Raw genomic sequence first — 12,487 nt, forward strand, 5'->3', positions numbered from 1 at the left:
ACAAAGATGAGGCTATTTACAGTAATTGAGCATTCTCAGCTATTACATTTAAAAATACTCTATAGATTTCTCTTTTAAGATCCTTAATGGACTATAACATTGTTAGGTAGATAATGAGGGATTCCGGGTCCCCTAAGGACAAAAGTGGGTACTGACCGTTGCCCCATCTTGGTCCTGCCCCACCCTAATTCTCCATACCTTGGGGAGGAGGGAATACCCAACAAATCTGCCAATCAGAATTTGGCATCCCAGCACAAAAGAATGCAGAGGACTCTCTAGCCACAGGTCAAGCCGCATGGGTACCATAAAGTCTGGAAAGTGACCTAGAACCCACATGCACAGTTAAGGCTCAGGTCATGTGACTCCCAACTGTCCAATCAAAGTGGTTCTATGGTGACCTCTGAACTACAAGGGAGGTCCCTATCCAGGCACTATAAAATAAGATGCAGACCATAGCCAACCTCTCTCTTTTTTTGCCCTTCCTTTGGCTCTCCTTTTGCTGCAACAATGGTCTGGTCATCATCTGTAGCGTGCGTATCATGCTCTGTATACCTATATCTTGCTTTTGCCCTATAACCCTATCTTTCTCTCCTCGATAAACCTCATTTTCACGCTTGCCTAACTTTGGCATGTCTGGTCATTCTTTGGCTAGGAGCGTGCAAAGAACTGACATTTCAGTTCTTGAAATGTTTTTAGACATTAAAAACCTGACATTAATACATAGAATACATATTATTTCTTGGTTCTGATTTTAAAAAGCAAATAAGTTCTTAAACTAATTCAAATACTTTAACTGAAAAAGGTTGACTATATGTAAAAAAACAAGCATTAACTATGATTTTCTATATTAAATATGAATTTTAAGTCAGATGGGACAGGTAATCCTTTTTTATTTTTTAGATCATTTTTTTCTGTTGCTAAATAAATTTAGTCAGCAATACTGACTGTGCCAGTAGATAATGAATATTTCATTTAAATATAACGTTAAAATTTTCATCAGATTTCAAATAGCATCACATTTTGGCTTAAAGCCCAGATGTTTCTTAAGGTTGTAGTTAATAAGTTTAAAATTATGGTGAAGGATTGAGGGTAAAAGAGTAATCAAAATGCTTTGATAGTGTAAACTTTGTAAATTGGTTGGTAAGTACATTATTTGTGGTTATTTGTAGTATGATGATTTTCAAATTGTTTAATCATGACTATTAATTATAAGAAAACATAACTTCTAAGGGAAAATGGTTTAAAACCAGGTCAAGTGAAGTAGGAAAAAAAATAGCAAAATCTTGGGCAATTTTTCTATCTTAATGTCTCATTGATGGTCATAGAAAGGCCTGTGATGAATACTGAATTCTTGAGATGATGAGGCTCTTTGTCTCAGAACAATAGGTCACCATCAGAGCTAATCTTTCAGGATTTATTTTCTATTTGGGCTAATTTATTTCTAATAATCCAGAGTCCTTGTTGGAACCAAAAGCATATGCTTAACCGACAGTGGGTAAACCTCAGAAGCATAAGTAATGACTTAGAATAGACTATGGCTAAATGGCCCCAATAGGGATAGAACCGCTCACATGTTTTCTCAACGTTACACTACACAGCTTAGCTCTGAGGCTTCTACACGTGAGACTTAATAGAACCATTTCCTTTTGCATTTTTTGCCCCTAAATCTCCCTGTAAGAGTTTCCAAAGAAAAAGAATGTTGTGTAAATAAATCTTAGGAAGTTGCCACAAAATGCAAAACATCAGAGGATCTAAAAGAAAGGATAAAATTTATATATGTGCGCATGTAAATGTAGTTGTCAGCTACCTAGGCACAAGGTGAATAATAGAATATTCCCTGCCAGTCCATCTATGTTACATTTCTCATCATATATGCCTTTAGTTCACCTATTCTAGAAAAATAGGAGCACCTTAGTGTGAATTTATATAAAAATATAAGAATTAGTTAATGTTCATTGTTAAAGTTAAATAAATAAAACCTAGGTAAAATGTAATGGGACATGTTAAGACCCATCCCTTTCTCTGTGAGAATGAAAGCTACCCTCAAACTGATGTGAGTCAGATAAAGTGAACTTCTTCCAAAAGTAATACATGACTGATAGTTCACATAATTTATCCTTATGGATGGATTCTATTAACTTATCATGAAGAATTGAAGGCCATCAATGTTCTCATCCAGTAAAATATACGTTATTTGAGTCACTGTATTTGTCAGGGTCAAGCCAGAAGACAGGAACTGCATAAGTTATTTTATCTAAGAGGATTTTCTTAATGTAAAATCCCCCTGACAATTTTTTTTCAGTCTTTTCTGGGTTTTTTCCCTATAAGTACATCATTAGGTCCTTTGAAGTTCACCAAAATTGGATATGGTTGCCAGAAATTTGTTACACTTTCAAAAAACTGAGGATTGGGGAGTTTTTGTAACTTGACTAAGTTCATGGAGATAATTGGGATAATGATTCTATTGCTTGTAGTGTGGGCAATAGTTACTTATTGAGCTCTTAATGTTTTCCATGCATTGTTCTAGGGTTCTATAATATATGCAATATCTCATTTAATATTTACAATAATCCAATGATGAAGCTATAATCATTCTGAATTTAGAGATGGCAAAACTAATGTTTAAAGAGCCAAAGGATGGAATACTATTCAGTCTTTAAAAAGAAGTATTAATAAATTCTTCTATTTGCAAGAATATGGATGAACCTGGAGCATATTATGCTAAGTGAAATGAGCCAGTTACACAAAGACCAGTAATATGTGATTTCACTTGTATTTTAATTATCTAAAATAGTTAAACATATAAAAATAGAAAGTATAAAGATGGCTGCCAGAGGCAGGAAGGGGTGGAGAAATACAAAATTTTTATTCAGCAGACATAAAATTTTAGTTGTGCATGATGAATAAGTTCAGAAATCTGCTATACAACATTGTGTCTATAGTTAATAATGCAGTATAAAAATGTTTTAAGAGTGTAGATATCATTCTTAGGCATCAATATAAAGTCACAAGTCTAGTAAATGATTCTTAGACTTGATAAGTAATGCTGCTCCAAATTCATTTCTTTAGCAAGATGAAAGTGTACATAGAAAGAAAGCACATAAAGATAATGTATAACTTGATATTAATGGCTATCACACTAGATTAAAAATATTTCCAAAGATATTGTTAAAATATAGCAATCCTTTTAGTACATAGTCTAGGAAATCCACAATCACAACCTGGCTGTGGTTGTAATACTGGTTGGGGCAAGTACAAGACCAATGAAACAGCAAGTAATTTAACAGGAATATCCAAGGAATGACACACCTATGCGTATCTCGATAAGTTTTCATGTATCACAGTTGGTTTGGAAGGCTTTGCTCTTACACAAGTGTTTGCACACACTCAAACAATACCAGGGACCCCCTCCCCCACCTGAAGTGTATATTCTTCCTTGGCTAAATAAAAAATAAAAGCTGAGGCAGACTGAAAGCCTCTAGAACTTTCAAATGCATTCTCAAAATCACATGCAGATTCATTAGCAAAGGGTGGCAATCATTCATAAGCTAAGCTTAATAACAAAACGAAACTTAGAAGAATTATCTGGAGTTACACAGTACAGAGTAGAAAAACTCTATAGAAACTAGTTGAGGAAATTTACTCAGTACAAATGAAAAAAAAAAAAAAAAAGCCAAAACTAATTCCCCCCTTGTCATCTCCTGGAAAAGAGAAAGATCAGTATCTAAAGTTGCTGCAGTAAATTATCTAAAATTTGCAGTTTTCAACAAAGCCTTATGAAACATCCAAAGAAACAAGAAATTAAGACCCAAATGCAGGGGAAAAAGCACGTCAGTAGAAACTATTTCTGAGTGGCCTAGATGTTGAACATATCAAAGACCTCAAATCAAGTACTGTAAATATGTTCTAAAAACCATAATAAACCATGTTTAAAGAATTAAAGGAATGACTAAAAATATAGAATACAAATAGATAGAAATTATAAAAAATAAATCCTAAAGCTGAAAATTATAATAACCATAAGAGAAAATTCACTATAGGAGCTTATCAGTAGATTTTAGAGGGCAGAAAAAAAAGAAGTAATTGATATGGTTTGGATGTTTGTCTTCTCCAAACCTCATGTTGAAATCTGATCCACAATATTGAAGGTGGTGCCTAATGAGATGTTTTTCAGTTATAAGGATGGTTCGTTCATGACTAGATTGATGCCCTCCCTCAGGGGTGAGTGTGTGCCTACTTTGTAAGTTCCCATGACAGCTGGTTGTTAAAAGAACCTTTCATCTCCCCCCTCCCTCTCTTTATTCCTTCTTGCCGTGTGATCTCTGCACACACTGGCTCCCCTTCACCTTCTGCTGTGAGTAAAAACAGCCTGAGGCTCGCACCAGATGATTATGTCCAATCTTGAACTTCTCAGACACCAGAAAACTGAGACAAATAAAGTTCTTTTCTTTACAAATTACCCAGCCTCAGGTATTTCTCTATAGCAACACAAAATATACTGAGACAACAACTTTAAAGATAATTAGAAATAATGTAAAAGAAATTAGTATAAAAACTCTGAAACCTGAGAGATACTATCAAATGTATTGACATATACATGGTGGGAGTCTTAGAAGAAGAGGAAAGATGGAACAACAAAATATTTGAAGAAATAATTGCCAAACACTTTTAAAAGTTAAATGAATACAATATTCTACTTGTAATATAAGTGAGACAAGCACATAGAGATTCATAGACACACATCGTAATTAAACTGTTGAAAGGAAAACACAAAAAATAGTTTTTGAAAGCACAAGAAGGTAAAAAAACAAAAAACTTATTAGGTACAAAGGCAGTGTAGGAAGATTAACAGCTGCCTTCTCATCAGAAACAATAAAGACCAGAAGCAGAGGGATGACATATCCAAAGTGCTGGAGAACAACAAAACAAAAGCAAAACATTCATACTAGTAAAATTAGTAAAGGTCTTCCAGTTGAAAGAAAATCATACCAGGCAGTAATTAAAATCCAAACAAAGTACTGTTACTTTAAATATATAGGTAATTATAAAAGATAATTATATAATTATATAACTACATTTTTGCTACTCTTTGTTCTTACCTTATTTTTAAAAAATAATTTTATATTAAAATTTTACTTTTGGACTTGTAACAAAGGATTACTTACATTTATATATACATACAAAATATATATACATATGTGTGTATTTATGTGCATACATCTGCATATATACATATATACACACAGAATAACTAATGACACAAAGAAGGGAAGGGAAAGCAGCAAGGCAATGACACCAAATAGTAACACAAATGCACAGAATAAAGAATACTGAAATTAGTAAAAAAAGGTGTTTTTTTTGAACATGCCCATACACACACACACACATACACACACACAAATAAACACACATATACAGCTGACCCTTGAACAATGTGGGGTTAGGGGCACTGACCCTCACACAGTCAAAATTCAATGTATAACTTTTAGCTTCCCCAAAACTTAACTACTAACAGCCTACTGTTGACCAGAAGTCTTACTGATAAAATAGTCAATTGACACATATTTTGTACATGTATTACATACTGTATTCTTACAATAAAGTAGGCTAGAAAAAGAAAATGTTATTAAGAAAAATCATAAGGAAGAGAATATATGTGCGTGTGTGCATTCACACACACACATACCCACATACACTATTCATTTAGTCAAAGTGGTTATTATAAAGGCCTTCATATTGAGTGGCTTAGGAGGAGGAGGAAGAAGAGGAAGTTTTGGTTTTGTTGTCTCAGAGGTGGCAGAGGTAGAAGAAAATTTGTGTATATAATTTCCTCATTAGAAAATAAATGATAATCTTATGTAGCATTACATTAATTATTATAAATTGTTACATGTAAAAAAAATACTGCAAACTAAAATAAACCTGGGAAGTAAATTCAAAGTATAACTGTAATTTATTTTGTTCAGCTCATGGAATTTGAGTGTATTCATATATGGTAGGAGGTGTCCAAATTCAAATCTTGGTCATGGGGCTGACTAAACACCTGCCATTGCTTAAGTTCCAGAATCTCCCTCTCAGTTTCCTCATCTATGAAACATTTATAGAAATATCCCCAACTTGGTAAAGATGTAATGATAAAATGAGTTAATATTTTAAAACACATAGAATATTATCTGGCATTTTATAAACACTGGACAAACATTTCATTTTTATTATTTATAGTTGGATCAATGTTTCTGTTTGAGTAATTAAAATAACTTTGTGTACAATGAATTCCATTGTGTCAGATTTTTATTTAAAAAAATCTTTCAAGTGTGTCTTTCAGTGTGATTTCAATTGCAAAAATGAATAATAAAAAGCAAGGCACTTCAGATGTGATAACTTAAAGAAAATAAAAAATACTTTATTGATTCATAAGTTAAGCATTGCTAAAAAAGCATTATTTGCTCTGCATTCTATTAATAGATGTCTGAAAAATACATTAGTTTAAGAACATTAGGCGATGGTTTTAAAAGGAAAATAAATCATTCTCTAGGTAGTGTTGTTCTAACATGTCCATTTGAAGAGAGTATATAGAAAGGAAGAACAATCTCTTCACAAGAGTTCCCAGGTTTCTCTCTTCTATTACTGGCATCACTTTCCTAAACTATCAAGCTTAAAACCTAGGAGCTTTCTTCGATTCAAGCTACTTCCTCTTTCAACTCATCTTTAATTAGAAACACTATTCTTTGGCAATCTATGCAAAGTAATATCCAATCCCACTGAAAAGACTGTATAGGGCATACATCATTATGATGTAATTAATTAGCCATTAATTAATAGCTATTATTTATTAATTTTAAATGCATTAATTATCTAATTAAATTACAGGCTATTCTAGTTCTGGTTTTGCAAATTGGCACACATGTCCCCCAATTATACAGCTATGTGCTAGAGAATATGTAAACACATCTGCATGAAAGTATGAATTCACACTTTTATGTTAAAATAAAATATGAATTGTGTGGAGCAAACTATGAATTAACATAGGTTTCTATGAAAAAGCAAAAGATGTAAAAGAAATTTCACTCCTAGGGATGTTCTCACTCCCAAGAGAGAATCCTGATTATATACTACTTTCATTAGAAAAACTTCAGCAACAACCTTTGAGCGGCACTGTACCTCTTTCACTTTAATTAATCCTAAACACACTCTGAAGCTACTCTTTCCAGTTATTACTTTGTCATGTTACTGAGTCACTAAATGACCTTCAATGGCTTCCTATTGCTAACAAATAGTGTCTTTATTCTTTAAGTAGACATCAAAGTGCAGTGCTGCATCTCCCATTTTGTAGAGACCTGCTTTTCCTAAAAAAAAAATCAGCTTTTTATAAAAAAATTATTCATTCTAATTTAGTGTTATTATCAGTATGTCTAGGCTTACATTTATCATGTAAGTGTTTTTAAGACAAATATCACCTTTATTTTAACTCAATTTTATAACATGATATTCAATTCTTTCCTTTCAAAAAAACTCTTCATCTATCTAAACTTCCACAGATTCCAGCAGTCATATAAATTTAGATAAAGGTTTCCTTTAACTATTAATACAAACATCTTGAGTATTTGGTCAGAGGCTCTGAGTTCAAAATTCTAGTTAGTAACTTATTTTTTTAATAGAATTTACTTTTTAGAGTAGCTTTAGATTCATAGCAAATTCGAGTGGAAGTTACAGAGATTTCCCATATATACCCTAACATATGTAGCTTTTCCTATCCTATTATTCCTTACCAGAGTGGTACATTTGTTACAACTGAGGAACCTACATTGAAACACCATTATCACCAAGAGTCCATGGTTTACATTAGGGTTTCTTCTCAGTGTTACACATTCCATGGTTTTGGACCCAATATAATGACAGTATCTGCCATTATAGTATCAGATAGAGTAGTTTCACTGCTCTAAGAATCCTCTGTATTCCATTTATTCATCCCTTCCTATCCCTTCAATCAACTTTTTATGTCTTTTAAAAATATGAGCAATTCAATATTCAAGTCAATTCCAATTTATATTCATTCAAATGCCATTTTCTCCATTGACGCTTTTCTGCTTACTCTATTTATAAGTTCTTTTCTCCTTTTATACTCCTATGCTCACTGAAATAAAAATTATTCAATAATTAACACTGTTTTAGCATCTTTTTTGTACAACTTATACTTTAATAATTATTAACTATTTAAAAATAAAATAACAGATTCTGAGCTTCTCAGGTAATTGATCCACTTTACTCCAAAAAAAAAAAAAAACAACTCTCTTTATACTGTGGCACTGGAGCAGAGAATCTTCTTGTCATTTTGTGTATTTTTATGATATTCATAGTTTAAACACCCTTTCTTGTTAATTTATATATATATAAATGGACCCAACTTATTCTTTAAATCTAGATCCATTATTCATGGCAAGCACAAATTGTGCCCAAATACAGACATAAGCCTATTGTTATTTTCTTGTGGTAACTGTTACTTCATCTCTTGTACACTGCCTTGTAATATAATTATTAGCACACATTCTCTGATGTTTATCTTTTAAAAAATACCTTAACTGTAATTTTCAGAGAAGAACTAAGGGAAATGTGTTTCAGATTATTTTCTCTATCTTCTAGTAAATAGTTGTCATGCCTTTGCTTTTGTTAAAGACATACAAATATCTCTTTATTTAAAGTAATTAATTTTTGGAGTTATTTCAATAGAGGGCTTTTAGGTTTCTACCATATCTCTCTTCGTTAGTTATCACTGATCAGCTCTAACTTTATGCAGTTGTATTAATTAGGGGACTGGAAAAAGAAGCAATTCTGTATTCACTGGTCTTTTCTTTCTATTAGAAACTCTACCTTTGCCTACTCCCTTTAATTTAGTTCTTAATTATCGTAACTAACACCATAATCTTGTTGTGCTTTATGCTAAGATGGAAAATGCCCAAAAAGAACTACATGTGTTACTATGAGTAACTCTCATTCTTCCTAAGACATACTTTTACTTGCCAATTAAGAAAAACAGGATTTATTGAACCTATATTGTATGCAGCAGCCAAGTAGCACCTCTTCCCAGGTGTGTGTTAACCTGTTGTGCAAAGAATCTTAAGTAGATAAAATGCTGCTCTATTTCATAGATTCCAGGATATACCTGTTAACACATTTTAATCTTTGAAGACAGGAAATGGCTTATAATCAATGACAATTTACAAACACTGTCTCAGGTGGCCAGTTGTTATTAGCTGAGCAGAATCACCTTGGTCATAGAGATTCATATAATTGCATTTTCATTTGAGTTATGAGCAGTTATATACATTTTGTTACTAAGCACATTGAGTTTGCTTAACTATTTAAATTTTCTTCAAAATTATTTAACACAGCTAATAATGAGAAAATATCAGAAAAATTCAGATTCCGAGATATTCTACAGGACACCTGTCCAGTTCTCCTCTCCAAAGACAGACTGAGAGAGTCTCTGAGACCTGAGGAGACTGAAGAGACATGAAAACTAAATAAAATGTACTACTTGATTAGATCTTTGAACAAAAGACAATCTTATTGCAAAAACTGGTGAAATCCAAATCAAGTCTGGATTTTGTTTATTGGTAATATAACATACCAGTGTTTACTTAGTTTAGACAAATGTAAGATGATGATGTAAGTAGTTAACAATAGGAAAACCAGGTGAGAATTAAATGAAAATCTCTACATTATTTCTTCAACTTTTCTGTAAATCTAAAATTATTCAAAAAATAAAAAAGCTTATTAAAATATTAAGCTGGGATTGATAATTGAATGGAAAGTTTGTATGTGCAGAAAACACAAAAATAGAGAAATAGAGTATTAATTTGATGTTATGAAGCAAAGATCCTTTGAATAAAGAATGATGGAAATTTTCTACTTTCTTCTAAAACAACTACTAAGTAATTTAAAAAGACCTATGAATGGTCGTCAAGTAGACAAAGAGTGTTAATGTTTAACTAGTGAGTTGTGTGCTGATGAAATGCTTATGTCACTAAAGCCATAGGAGAAGGTTGAAGAATTTGAACAATCCCTAAGAATAGACAAGAGGAATATCAAAGCCCAAGCGAGAACTAGTATAACCAATACATGCACTTCATGGAATAATTAAATGTCATTTTGTCTGAAATTTATTGCTAAATTTTGATAAATTATAATAATATCACAACATGTGCTCAATAAATAAAAAGAAATTAGAAATTTTATCAAAACACCAAACATCAACATTTTCAAAATGACTGTCAAATTTGAATTTTAAGTAAAATTTTGAGCCACTTAAACTCTTGAAACAAAGGACATATTGTGAAAAACATGGATGTCAACAATTGCAGGTCAAAAAGTAATTCAGATATGTAAAATTCTAAATTTGTAGACATTTTAAGACTGAAAAATAACTTTGTGGATTGTATTTCAGTTTTATGCATGGACAGAAATCATATAAGAAAAGTATGTTTGAATAAGAAAAATTAACTTTTATTAATATGTATAAAACAAAATTTATAACTAGTAAGAAAGCATCATGCAACAGTTTAATCAACACTATGTAATGCTTTTTGTGGTGCATGATATGTTGTATCTTACAATCTCAGGCATAGACACAGTAACGGATACATATACACATATAATCACATATACACACATACACTCAATGTATGTGTGTATGTGTGTATATAAATATATACTGATGTGTGCATGTGTGTATAGATACACCTACATATGTTTTGTTTTTTTAAAGATAAATACTATTCTATTTGTCTATCACTGTATTAGCTTATTAATACCTTACTTAGGATTTATACTTCCCAATAAGATTGACCTGCAATTTTCTTATCTGATGATCTCTTTATTTGGTTTTACTAGCACTTTATTATATGTAATTATATGTAATTTTAATTATATGTAATTTTATGAATACATAAAGTCTAATTTGTATAACATTAAATTAATCCTTTTATTTATGAACGTGATCTCTTTGTCTCTAATAATGTGTTTTACTTTAAATATGTTTTATCTTATATTAATAAAGCAACCTCCAACATTCTATTAGCTAATTATTGCACAGTATATTTTTAACCCTTTTTCTTTCACAATTTACAAAAGATTCTTGTGCTCCATATTTGCCTTTTGCAAAAACCTTATTATTAGGTTGTTTTGTTCAGCCAAAAATATTTCATCTTTATCTGGAGCATTCAGTCTATTCATATTTATTGAAATTACTCTTTTAACTTTATCATTTAAGTGCTTTCTGCATGTGCTGCCTATTCTTTCTTCTTTTTCCCTTTCACTTTTTTTCCCTTTTTTTCAAGGATGGAGTTCTCATCATCACTCTTTATATAAGAATCTAAATGTTCTAGTCTCCATTTCTTTTCTTTGAGTGGTTGTCCTTTTGTGTTCAAAGCTTGACCAGAGACATTTCCAATGGTCTGTTCTGTCTGTCTGGCCTCTGAAGTGAGACGTGTAGTTTAGAGCACCCAGTCCACCTGCAATGATTACGTTGTGTATGAGAAAGACATCATGTATTATAAACCACTAAGACTTTGCTCTTTATTATTACTGCAACATAAATTAATCTCTTTTGTCTAATACACAATTATTATGGGTAAGTATTATCATACAAAAGGTAAAGACAGGTGTGTGTGTGTGTGTGTGTGTGTGTGTGTGTGAGAGAGATCTGTATGGAAACTGTTATAACAGGAAATATGATGGCACTATTTACATAGTGGAGTGGCATATAATTTGGTAAACATTTGCCTTTGGGAACTTAGGAAGCATATCAGGTATGCAATATACTTCTAGCTCTAGGGAAAGAGTTTTGCAATAGAATGCAAATACTGTGATATGATTTCTGTGGCCATTGTGGGCAAAGTAATACAAGGTAGGTCAAGAAACAAATATGCTCAGGAAAGAATTGGCTAGTTTGAAGGTAAGAATTAAAAAAGACTGAAAGAAGCCCACAATTTTGGCAACTTGGAGGTCTGGAAATGCCATTGCTTCTAATCCCCAAATAGTCAAAGTTAAATTTGAGAAATGCTTTCAGCAATAAATGCCAATTAAACTCAGTGTTGTACAAAGGACCACATCAAATACGTATGGTCATACCTATTAGTTATAATAATCCCTAAATCTATGAACATTTCTCAGAGTTAAGGTCTAATTATTTCTGTGTCAAGAAATAAATTGCTTTACTTAGAACAAAGGTCTTAGTGGAAAGGAATTGATCATTAGGCATTCCTACAAAAGCCTGATAATTAAACTTAATGATAATTAATTCTAAAGACAATAATAATGGAAAAATCACAGAAACATAAGAAGTATGCTTGACACAGATCTAAGTGTATGAGTACAACAATAAAATTCATAGAAAAAATGAAGGCTGTTTTGTCAGCGACAGTCACAGACTGGAGGAAAAGAGTTTGAAATAATACATCCAATAAAGGACTTATGACCAGAATACATA

The sequence above is a fragment of the Lemur catta genome, chromosome 1, assembly GCF_020740605.2.
Source record: "Lemur catta isolate mLemCat1 chromosome 1, mLemCat1.pri, whole genome shotgun sequence".
Classification (NCBI taxonomy): Eukaryota; Metazoa; Chordata; class Mammalia; order Primates; family Lemuridae; genus Lemur; species Lemur catta.